Consider the following 12,768-nt stretch of genomic DNA (forward strand, 5'->3'; position numbering starts at 1 on the left):
GCGATTTGCTCAACATTCTTTTGCACTGAGCGCAAGCCATCCGGAAGAGCCTAGCACAGTTTTCGGCGAAGCGCCCAGGTGCGGAATCTATGTACCCAATGCCGGAAAAGTCATGCCCCTACTACAGTTTGCCTGTGTTCAGCGCGGGATGGGCGAGGCGTTTAAAATTGGGAGGCGACCCCCCTCCCCCACACTTACCCCCTTGAGGAGGGGAGGTTGCTTTGTTTCTATTCTTTTGTTAACAGTGAGGATGAAAATAAAAAAAACAAAAGAAAAAACCAGAGCACATTTTTAAATCTTTGAAAAATCTTAAAATTTCATCACCATATATTTTTCTCCCTAATGTTTTTTGGTGTTACTGTTACAATTAAAATGAGGAGGAAAACATGCTCTTCAACATGAAAATTTTGACATTTGAAGGACCTTGTTAACTTCTCCTAGGTATTTTATTTTTAAAAATTTGAAAAATCCACGGAGGAAAAATAGAAAAGTGGAACAAAAATAAGAACGGAGCGAGTAGCTAGGAGTAAATGGATAACAAAATTAGATACCTAGAAGTCGAAAAAAAGATAAAGTCGAAGAAGCAGGCATGCTGCAAAAGCAGATCACTGAAAGGAGACATGAAATATGAGGAACTCACCGAAACAGGATAATGCAGGCCTTAATGAAGGTCATATGTTTGAGAACTCTTGTGGACATGAGACATCTATTCAGGCATGGGCATTTGAAATCTTTTTGACAGGAATTCCATATCACAAAACCAAACCATTGTAAGACTCCACTTTACGGGAGACTTCACTGATTCCTTCTTGTGAAGTTAGATACCTCGAAAAAAAACCGTCACTGAGTATTTTGAGTTATCTCATTTTAAAATCTTATTCACTGAAATGAGGTAATGAGACACAGGAACCTACTTATACTGAAACTGCTTAAAGCGGCGTAAATTTATGCTTAGCAGGTATTGTGTAAAGGCTTCATTTATAATCAGGACTCAATTCAAAAAAATAAATGAGTTGTTTCTTTGTATCAAATTATCAATGCAAGTAACTAGTATATTTCACAGCGGAACTTATCGGTAGAACAAGGCACGAAAGGAGGAAGCACTAAGATATCCAAATTCTATTTTTCATCTCACACAATAAGAATGCAGAATCAGGCAGATAAAAGTACAGCACAAACTTTGATTGGAAGGTATATTTTGTTTAAATGAGCAAGCAAAACGTACCTTTCAACATAACATGTGCTGAGACATTGCATGTACAATATTAAATATATGTATGAATGAGTAGAAGACTAATTAGAATTTGTGTGAAAAGAAGAAAGAACTCACTGAAAATTCACTGGGTCAAGACAAAATGCTGAACTGAAACGCGATAAAACTTGGAGAGATCATAGGCACAGCTGGCACACCGCACACAAAAGCTTTGAATCTTTCAAGCTCACTTCATTCCTCCCGAGTAGATTATTTATGTTGATGGAAAATCAGTGGGTCAAAAAACACACTTTCATACGACTCCGAATCAAACCGCAGGCACACACACAGATAAAGAGATTAGAAACGACCAAACGAGAAACGACACCAGATTCGCGCAAACTCAAAACCGTTACTCAGCATTTTTGTCGACCTTGGTGCCGCGGCGCCGTTCGAAAATGCACGTACACACCCCGGCGTCTATGCGCATGCGCTAGACCGAGGCGAAACAATGGTTGCGGCAATTTTTTCGTCGGGCGTACCAAGGGTTCAGCACAGTTCCGCACATGTCGTTGGGACAGAGCAAAAAATTCGGCCCATGCCTGAAACGCATCCATCCCCAGATGTTCACACCACCTTAGATGTGCTCTAACGCATTCTTACCGGACACAGCCGGCAACATGTTCACAACGCTGTTCCATTTTTCTCCGTGTACGTCAACGGCAACACAGATCGATGCACACCGAACAAAACAGGATGGAACAAGAACGACCACGTTACTTCTGCAGTTGGGTAATTAGGGAAGAAGGTCCTGTGATTTAATTATTGGGAGGGCCGTATTTCATAAACCTGTAATGCTCGCTCTTGCACGCGCGCACGACGCAGACACACAAAGCGGAGCTGGGTGGACTTGACAATTGCATGAATCGTAATTTGCTCCCGGCATATAGAGAAACAAATAGATTTTACGAAACAAGCTCGAAATGGGCTCAGGAGCTCGAGCGCTTTCATATTCTTCACTTTAAAATCTCGCGTTGAAGGGAATAAACTTGGCGGAAATATGAGTTGAGGGGCTGGAGGGAAAGGCGCATAAGTGCAGTTTTTGCTATTTCGTGAAATACAGTTGAAGTTCGAAATACGTTAAAAGTTCAAAGTTTAAAGTTTAAAGTTTCGAAATTAAATCTTAAAGTTTCGATTTAGATCTTAATGACGGGGAAAAATTTCATACAGACTTATTGATACTTAAAAATTGGAATTTGGGAGGAAATTCACAAAATATGCATTGAGAATAGTTTTACTTGAATTCATTAATACGTCAATTTTTTCAAAAACTGCACTTTTGCGCCTTGTCCTCCAAACCCCTCAGTTTGTCTTCACTGATTCGATTATCTATACTTTGCTCTAAATCTGACTTTTTAAATCACTGCACTGAGCCGTTTAAAGGCCCTCAAAACATGAGGTCTTCCTTTAACCCTACAATATTAACTGAGCCAAACTGGTAACTTATACAGCTTCATCAAAAGATTTTTCGGAAGAGGTGTAGGTACGCATGCATTTGCCGTTGCTGAAATTTTGGATTTTTTAATATAACAAAATATTTGATTTTTGAATCAGAAGAATTTATTTTTACAAGGTTGCCTTCTAAAAATTTAAGTTCTATGAAATAATCTTCCAGAATATTTTATGATGTCGCATGATTTTGCATGCAGATGATTTTGCATTTCATGATGCCGCATTTTATGATCTGGAGCGCTCACAATGCACTTAAACTTATTTACAGCAAATGAGTAAGTAAGCTTCCTTATTAGTCGTCCTGTTCATATATTTTGTCTCTTCCTCTTAAAATTAATTGATTTCATGGTTTCTTTTTTTATAAAAATATAATAAAATACAATAAAAAGAGGTCACTATACGTTCACATCGAATCGAAATATTATTACTACACTGAAACAAGATACGATCGCAAAATTTAAACCCTAACTGCCTCATTAGCCGTAACTTGTAAATGCGCTTGCTACAGTTGATTCGAACGCACAGGTTTTTTTTGGGGTCTTTTTTTTGCATAAACGCGGATTCCGTGCATCGCAATCACATTGGAGCCGTACAGAGTCGAAATATTTCGGACGGGTACTGCGGGTCGCGGGTTAGTTGGATGGAATCCATTGTTACTTTATAGGAAATCGCATTGTGAAACCAAATCTATTTCGCCGATGAGTGAGGGTAAGGGAGGGTGTGTAAATGTGTAGCATGTGATGCGGTGTTGATGAAACTGACGAGGAGTGTAGTGGATGTGTTGCAGCAGTGGCGTAACGGGCGCCCCCGCAGACCCTGCTATGCAGGGGGGCCCAAGCGCCTAGGGGGCCCTCGGCCGCCGGAATTTTTTTTTCTCTCTCTCTCTCTTTGATGATTAGCTTTGGTATCAAACTTTGGGCCTTTACTTACCGAGATGGGGCTTCTTCCTCTGATTTTTATTGTTAGCTCAGGGTTTTTCATACTTCTTTTGGACTGTTCCTAACTTTTGTTTTGCTGGAGGGCCCCTGCCTTCCAATGTCCACTCAGTGATTACTAAAAATTTTCTCTTTTTTGTCACTTTTCGTAGGTATTTCGGGCTTTGGGTGGCTCATGAATCTGAAAGGCCCACAAGGCCCTTGGGGATACTTCGATTCTTGGGCCTGCATGGGCCCCTCTGTAGATCCTTGGGCCTGGGCTGGGCCCCTGCCACCCTTTAGATCCATGATCCTTTGGGGGCCCCATTTAATCGGGTACGGGATCCGGGACGGTGAGGGGTGAGTCATTCCAAGTCCAAGTCCGTGATTTGAAATGTCTCGGGCCAGAGACAGGAAGGGGTGAGGGAAGTAGAGGGGCGGGAGGGGGGATGCTTTTGGAATTTTATCGACATGGGGGGGCCCTAGAAAAAATTTTGCAGGGGGGCCCAGCGGAAGTCCGTTACGCCACTGTGTTGCAGGGATGCTTTCTGGAAACTTTCGGCTTTGATTATCATTCGTTTCGGCCTTAGTTAATGGCGAAAAGTAAAAAATGATAATATCAAATTTCATGTAATCTAACAAAAAGAGAAGAAAAACATGCACCATCGAATACGAGAGGATGCAAGGTACAAAGAATTGGAGAATGTAAAGAATTATCCATACTTAATTGGAAAAATTTCCAACATGACTCAATGCTTGATAAAAATTGTAAAGGTACACACTGGCTCAATTTTCTCCAGAATTATTTTCCTGAGGTCTGACATTGTCTTTAAACTCCTCGTTATTACATTTACGGCAGGAGTTTCTAGAGGGCATCGGATCCGTAATGATAGAGTGCGTCAGGTCATGGAAGCTGAGGATGACGTCGTATTTGACGACATGACCGAACAGCTGGTCTGGTATGATCATGTTAATAGGATGACGGATTAAGGAAAGCTGCTTAAGAAGATGCTTGTTTGGCTTTTCTCGGGAGGACACGAAGAGTACTCTCCCAGTGAAAGGATGGCAACAGGTGACAGGCGGTTTTACATGAAATGAGGGACTATCTATACTTCCTGATGGGCTTCGAGAGAATAGTACCCTATTTTCAGGCGGCAATAGTACCTTTTCTATAGTACCCTCAGGTGCCTAGGCGTCGTAGAGCATCAGAGAGTTCTGTGAAAGCTACTTTTACGTAAATGTTGTTTTGTTTTATTGATATATATAAAGCCGTTTGTGCATTCATCATAGTGATAAATTGTTACCAAAAAAGAGAAAAAATGGAATAAGATAGGGCGTAAACTTGAAAGATATTATCATACTAACTCAGGTGTGAGTATCGAGGCAACTACATAAATTTCCGCTTTTTGCCGAAATTTAGACAGATATGTTTGCATTTGACAGGCTCATTCACGCAATCAAATTTCATTCATAATCGGGATCACAGCAAGGAACCTCTAGTCTTTATTTACTTATTTTCTCTGAATAATTTCCCAAAATTCTGATAGGTTCTGGTTGAAAAAAATTTGAGCGCCGATTTTTCTGTGAGTCCATAAAATGTTAAAAGCGATATTATAGGGAAATCATCAAGTATAAAATGAGATTCGCTCTCCTCCAAGAGATCGACAGCATTTTGAGATTTCTATTTTAATGTCATGCACTACTAGACCTACACACTCTGAAAATAAAACACACACGTGCGACTAATGAATCTCGAAATAAAATTGCAAGTGCAGGATGTTGACCTTTAGGTACATGCATGCCCTTAAACTCAGTTGAAGGGAAGAGGGTTAGGGCGGGCACCCATCTTTGTACAGGTTGGTGTGAATTTTCAATTAAAAGAAACAAAAGAGGATAGTCTGCGCCCTGCGATGCAGAGTTGGCATTTGCATCGTTGGGGTTCCATTCTTTGCTTGCTCGCTTTCAGAGTTCGCTACACAGTCGCAACTTTCAAACCATCAACTCGGTTTAAGATTTTGGTGAAGATGGAGTAGACCTCATTTTGGAATTCCTTTCGATGTAACTATTCTACATTTTATTTTCAGACAAATATACACATCCATGCGAAATAAATCTCCTAACATTGAACGTGGTTGGAATTAATCTGCTTTAGGGATGGATTTAAACTACAGAGTTAAAAGTTATGCAACTCCAGGGTTGCCATAATTGTGACAATGGATGTTGGGAAAAGAGATAAAACGACGATTAAATATTCTCTGTCATCTCCTAGGTGTATAAAGATATGTTTTACTTTCTTTTGTAGCACAAAGTAAGCATTCAAGTCACTATTGCCTCAAATATTCATAATGCCTCTGTTTAGCTAAATCTATTTTATATGCATGCCCTCCCTACCCCTAGAAAACTAATTAATGGTTAAAAATGTTTTTAAAAAAAACCTTGTATTGTTCCTCATTTAACGTTAGTTATATGTCTTAACTTGTTCCTCACGGACACTTTTCCAGATTTCGACTGACAGTCGTACTTCTTTTTTTTTAATATATATACTCCAGCTCATCGAAAATCATCGTGACTCTCTTGTCATCAAACAGGTCATCAAATGAGCTAAAATGGATTTCTTCTAAGTATTTGATTTCGGAGACTCTCGTGCCTTGCGCCTCACGATTACATTTTGTTAGAATGGTGCGAGATCATTAAAGCAGCAGCCCATTGTAGAAATAAACAATTTCAAAGTTCTTAAAAATATATTATAATAAATCAATGGAATGCCCACCGTACATACCTTGGGAATAATATTTTGAAATCTAACCGTTCAGAACTTAAAAGCCTTCTGACCAAACCCTTAGAACCAGCCAAAATGCATCCGCTTTTTTAACCCGAGTTAGGGGTTACGTTCCCTGACCGCTGCGCGGTCCAACCTCCCGAAGCGCTTCGCGCCTCCGATCTTAACTCGATATGCTTATGATTTTATACTATAGAGTATGATAAGAACATGAAGCACGAGTAAGGTGGATCTCCGTGAGAGCAACTATTTCTACCCGCAAGAGCTAAAATTATTATGCTTATGAATGAGAATAAGGGCAAAAAAGGCCCAGCGTCATGAGACCAAGTTCCGAGTGCGCAACAGGGTGTGGTTACTGGGAAGTCTTCGTTCGAGCGGTTGGAGGAAAAACAACGTAGGTACCGACATCCTTGCATTCTTAGTGGCAGTTCTACATATTATGTCCACAGGAACCATGAAAACTGAATTATATTTAAAACCTGAAATTTGAATCGCGTCCAAAGAGCACGGTTCAGTTGGGTGGATTTGCTGAACGTCTTGAACCTTGGTTACTTGTAAAAAATTCGACTCTATATTTGGTAAGTTTAAGGGGATTACTAATATTTTAAACCAAAAAAGATTTCATTGAATTACAAAATCAACATTTTTGATAAACTATTAAAATTATGATAATAGAAGAAATAGTTACACCCATTATTATTTAAAAGGACCTTTCTCTCTTTTTCGCACACGGCAAAATACAGACAATAATTCAAACTCTTCTGACATATTGAAAAGTTCTAGCTGGTCAGATAATCGAGATCATAATAATATGGGGTATATAATAAATTTATGCTAAGAATAAAAAAAGGTGCATATTATTTATGAGCCTTGTTGCCTCCAATTAGCGGTGTCTAATTGAAAGGAGTCATTTTACAGTAAGGAGTAGGGTCGCCCGCCGCTTGAGAGTCTATGCGAATGGACAAGGCCTTGTTTTCTTTCCAAAATTATTTCACCCCTGAGAAATCTATGAAGGAACCAAAGACTATATTTTGATTGTTACTTTTTTTTCTGCAGTTTGCCAAATAAAATCATGGATGACTCATGAGATAACTTTTTGAACGAAAGCACTCCTTGTAACTTTCATTTCCCCAGGGAAATAAACTGACAATTTACTTTAATTGTAACTTCGTTTAACAAACAAATTATTACCCTCCATAAAATGCTGGCTAGTTTTTGGAAAACGTAGTCGTAAAAATTGTGTTGTAATTATAACTGAACGTTTTTTTATAATGTGAAATGGTGGAATGATCCCATTTAACTATTTGTTTAACTTCATTGAATCGAATGCTTTAAATGGAATGTTGAATTAAATTTAAATTTAATTTTAATAAGTACTGGCAACGGAGCTCGTGAATGCTACTTTAGATTAAATTGACGCTGTATGCATTCTTGGAGCGTTCGATGGAAACTCCTTTCGCTTCAGTAAAACAAGCATCCGCGCTATAATAACAAGCACTTTCCACTTATTCGCAGATAGACTGTTGAAAATTTACATCTTAGGAAACTGTCTCTGGATACTTTTTTATTATTTAATGCAAGTAAAAGTTTCGCAAAACGATTTTCAAAAAAGGAAACTTTAATGTTTCTATGGTTTTTATACATTTTTTTCAAGCATTTTTAGTGTTAAAAACCTAAGATAGTTCTTTAAAAAGTTTTTTTCACATAAAGTTCACCTCGTGTAAATTTTCTTTAGAACACTAGCCAAAAAGAATTTCCTGTAAAATACATTTTTTCATTTGCACTTTTCATTACATTCCATTTTTTCATTCCCCCCCCCCCATTTTTTCAAGCATTTTTATTGTTGAAAACCTAGGATAGTTCTTTAAAAAATTTTCACTTAATTCACTTCGTGTAAATATTTTCTAGAAAAGTATCCGAAAATGATTTCTTTTAAAATAAATTTTGAAAGTTTTAGAGAGTTGTCAGTTCAAAATTCACGAGTTTTTAAACTTTTTTTTCAGAGTTGTTCTACCAGGATTGCCAAAAAGAATTTCCCGTAAAATAAATTTTGAAAGATTTTGAGAGATGTCATTTCAAAATTCACGAATTTTTAAACATTTTTTTCTTTTTTTTAAAATATTTTTTTCTACCAGGATTGGGTTTAGAAGAGAAGAGATGAGAGATAGATATGGATGATGGGTACCTGAGCGCGGGAATCAGGTGAGATTCGGTTGGCTCGGCGGCTTTGGCGGCGGCGGTGGCATGGCGAGCGGAGCCCCGAGCCGGAGACACGGTAGCGGACACCTAAGTCACCCCCGAAATTTGCGAGTCGGATCCCTGCTCCTCCTGCAAATGCCGAGAGGCAGCCGGCTCCAGTTTGAACTGTAACAAACAGCCCAGCCGCCCGTCCTCGCTCGGACCAGCCCGCCACCCTTAGCCATCGCTCCCCCCTCCCCCCGGCTTCCTCCCCTGCAGCCCCCCCCCCCCTCGCCATCGGGCAACACGACGCATCCCCCAGCCCTACCAATCACGAGTCGCGCCATGGGTCGACAACGCCGCTACGCTCCACGCAAGGCGCTTTCACGCAGTCCTAACTCTCGTATTTTTTTTTTTTTTTTTTTTGGGGGGGGGGGGTCACGAAAAATGCTATAGTATATAATACTGTTCATGATAAAAGGTTAAGGTTTAAATGTTACACGCAATGAAGAAATGGACCGAGTTCGTCAAAACCGTGGGTTTCGGTTTTGGTCTTGATTTTCTCGGCCATCATGTGGATCGCATTTAACAAAAAGGAACCAGCGTAATTACAGTGTTATTAAAATCGTGCGAATTCTGAATGTTGTCTAAAATGATTTTAAATCTCTATTTTAAAAAATACTGAATATATGTATAGTACTAAAACGTACACAATTATTTCCCTTTGAAATTACCAATTTTTTGGTGGGATGCAAAAACTATTTGCTATTTCGGAAGATTTTTTACATAATTATGAAGATGCAACATTTTAACAACCAAACAGCTAATATAGCGTTATAGGCCACGTCCGCTATCTGGATTTTTTGAATTTTGAAAATCTGACTTCATTTTTGAGTTTCTCGTCCAAAAGTACCCCGTGATATCAAGTTTCACAAACAGTGATTGATCAAGAGCCGATCATTAATATACAAAGTGACAAAAATTCACGGAGAATTTCGGGGGGAAAAAAATAACTTAATGTGTCTCCCTTCAAAAAATAATACATGAGAAGTATTTCCGAAACGTTGGAACAAATTTTGTCTCTGCAGTCATTATTGAATATGTCCGAGTTTTATTATTCTGATCGGAGACAAAGCTCGGGAACCGATCGCAACAGAGAGAGGTTGGGTTAAGTTAGGTCACGCAACTAAACTAACTCTCCGGCGAAGCTGGAAGTATCACTCTAATTGAAGGCGCCTAAATCCTAAATTTGTGCGTACTATTTCCACAACTTCGATCAATAGAACTTTGTACGTAGGATCTTTATCTCTTTCAGTGCATTATAGGCAGCGGCGTTGCGGGAAAACCGCTTATGGATAATTTGCTGTTGCCAAATTTATTCTATTAGCCGTAATTCAAAATGATGTGCCCTATACCTTGCGTAAGATGTGAACTTATCAGAAGTTTTAAAATACATTTTTATTTTTGTAAGTGGGGTCAACCATTTAGAAGGTAGAATCACCTGAATTCGGAGGTGGCCCTCGAAGTGGAACATCCTCCTGCTCACCAACGCCGCGGCGCGGAGCAGCGAACTGCCCGCGGTGAAGCGGTGAGTGCCTGGAGGATTAAAACGCCTTCAACTTATGCGCACGCAACTCGGACATCCATGGAGTTGGAATAGTTGCACTCAAGCGTTATATTGAAATTCTCTCGACATCCTTCCTTTGCATTTATGGGCTATTTATTTGTCTTTTTTAATGTTTGTGCTTTCGGACATTTACGTTTTTGGGTGTCATGCTTATTTTCACACTTAAATGCAGAATTGCATCAGCGCAAAAACGCGATTTTTTTAAAAGCATGCGCAGTTTTAATGTAAATTATTTAACCTAATGAAAGACAAACAACATGTCACATCAAAGTAAGCGTTCTGATTACAGACTCGTCAAACTTAATTTTATTTTCGATCATGTAACTATTGTTCGTGAAATTTGCAACATTGCAAAATTTTGTGAAGTTTTAAAGCAAAATCGATAAGCCAATCAATATGCTGTAATTCAATGTCACTTCTTAAAAAACCGCAAGACACTAGCTTCCAAATTGCCCTGATAGTTTCATGATAAATACCGGAACATTTCAGGTCACCCTAATGATGGGGGGGGGGGGGGGTCATCTAGAAAGTACTTGCTTACCTTCGTAAACATATTTAATGTTGCGTGTTCAGTAAATTAGACAACTGGATGTATGGAACATCATTCGATCGAGGGGTTTTTTCCCCCCACAAATGTATACGGCCAATTAGCGTTTTATTTAAGTTAAAATAAGACAAAAATTAAACTTACATCACACTATATGCATCTTGGATATGTTTATTTATTTTTATTTCATCCCCGTGAAAATGAGCCACTTGGATGACGCATAACGTGTTTTCCTTGCTCGATAAGCTCGTTCCCTTACAGCTATGGCATTCCCTGCGCGTTAGATTATGAGCCTGGAAAAATGTAAGTACTCACCCTATTGGAGGCTTTAAATTTGGAACGGGACCCGTTCCAAAAACGCATTTTCACACTTAAAAACACTGACACAACCTTGATTGCCTTCAAAACATCAACACTGGGCGAATTAGCTTATGCTGAAGGATATAATTCGATTTGCATGAGTTTTTACTTTCGTTCCTGTATGGCTTCTTCCCCTGAGATATAATCATAAATATGTGATGCAATAACTCATTCCGCACAAAGCTGCCGAGGGGCACAGCCATTCACCTTTTCTCCTTCTCCCCTAGTTCTTAACTCCAGTGCATACCGGAATTACTGTTGACAGGTTACCAGTGAACCCTTTCCAAGGTGGTGTCATTATCATCATGGACGATTGTTAGTTCGTGTGGCAAGTGCATATACCTTTACAAAGCAATGGGTGCCTCCTTCAAGCTTTTACAGGTATGCTTCCTCGCTCCCTTAAAAATTAGATATCGATAGCCAAGGTATGAAACAACGTATCTCCGCGTTTGCGACATCGCAGACTTCCTGTCGTACTTTATTTTTTTCTCATCCAAAAACTAGTCAACTTAATTTCTCGAAAGCGGCTTTGAATTTTTTTTCTCTGTTTGCGTAATATATTCTGCATAAATTTTAAAAAAAAATCAAATTTGAGCTGTAATTTGGAACAGCGCAATGGAGATACGTGGTTTCATACTTTGGTCATCGAATACACCCTGAGTGGTTACAGATGCAACTGGTTCGGTCGCTTGTTCGATTCTGGCGTCAAAATAACGGAAAACAATTAAGAGTCCGACAATTATGATGTTCTTAAGTCCTTTATATCAGATAAAATTCTCAGGTTCAGGGAAAATTTTGAATTCTCTAATTGGACGGATACATCTCGACGGTGAAACTACCAGGCCACGTATCTCGGTTTGCGACGTTGCAGACTTCCTGTCATACTTTATTTTTTAAATGAAAAACTACTCAACGACATTTCTTGAAAACTTCCGCGATTTTTACTCTTTGCGCTGAAAATACTCTAAGAAAATTTCAAGGAATGATATTGATCTGGTTTCCTTAAAAAAAAAAAAAAAAAAAAAAAAAAAAAAATGGGTGTGGTAGTTTCACCGTCGATCTAAAATTCGCCTAACTACATCAGTCGTTGACAAATTTTCTCTGATACTTCAGTTTTTCAAATAGAAAACGATGCAACAGTGACACGTAAAATTTTGTGAGCACATTTTCTATAATCTGGGGTAAATTTTCACAAATTTTAAAGTCGATAGGTAATTTGGTCCTCTGCTAAAAAAAATTAACTAGGTAAGAGAGAAAATTAGGCAAGGTTAAATTCGGTTAGACTGATTAGGTAGGGTTAGACCAAGTTCTATAATGAGTTCAACAGAAGCAGTAAAGCAGTCTCAGCTAGACGTTCGATTCAAAAATGTGTTTTACGACGAACGTAAGCGAAAAAGAGGCAACTTCTATCGATTAGCAAAGGAATGTTTACTTAAGTTTTCGGAGGGCCAATGAAATTTACGTGCATCAGTCAACAGACTCAATCACTGCCGTGACTCAATTTCCGTACCTTAAAAAGGGGTCATTCAATTACAAACATATCGTTTGTTTAAATTTTAAAATGTACCTATTAGTATTCATGTTTCTCCGCTCTCTCGACTTGGGAAACCATTCCCTTCCTTCCCAATCACGCACAAACCAATGAAAACAGGCGAATTT

The 12,768-nt window shown here is 38.9% G+C and overlaps 1 protein-coding gene across 2 annotated transcripts in view; it reads right to left on the reverse strand.

The window, feature by feature from the left end:
- The window catches only part of SerT (Serotonin transporter), a 51,006-nt gene extending 38,912 nt beyond the window's left edge, over nucleotides 1-12,094 (reverse strand). Inside the window, exon 1 of one of the 2 annotated variants that reach the window (XM_019052242.2) lies at nucleotides 11,065-12,094. The gene's annotated coding sequence lies outside the window, so the exon portion shown is untranslated. Of the gene's footprint in view, nucleotides 1-8,582; nucleotides 8,777-11,064 lie in introns of those variants that run through there. The other variant, XM_019052241.2, reaches the window with a different exon arrangement.
- Between the last annotated feature and the right edge of the window lie 674 nt (nucleotides 12,095-12,768).

Source organism: Bemisia tabaci, chromosome 5 (assembly GCF_918797505.1).
Source record: "Bemisia tabaci chromosome 5, PGI_BMITA_v3".
Classification (NCBI taxonomy): Eukaryota; Metazoa; Arthropoda; class Insecta; order Hemiptera; family Aleyrodidae; genus Bemisia; species Bemisia tabaci.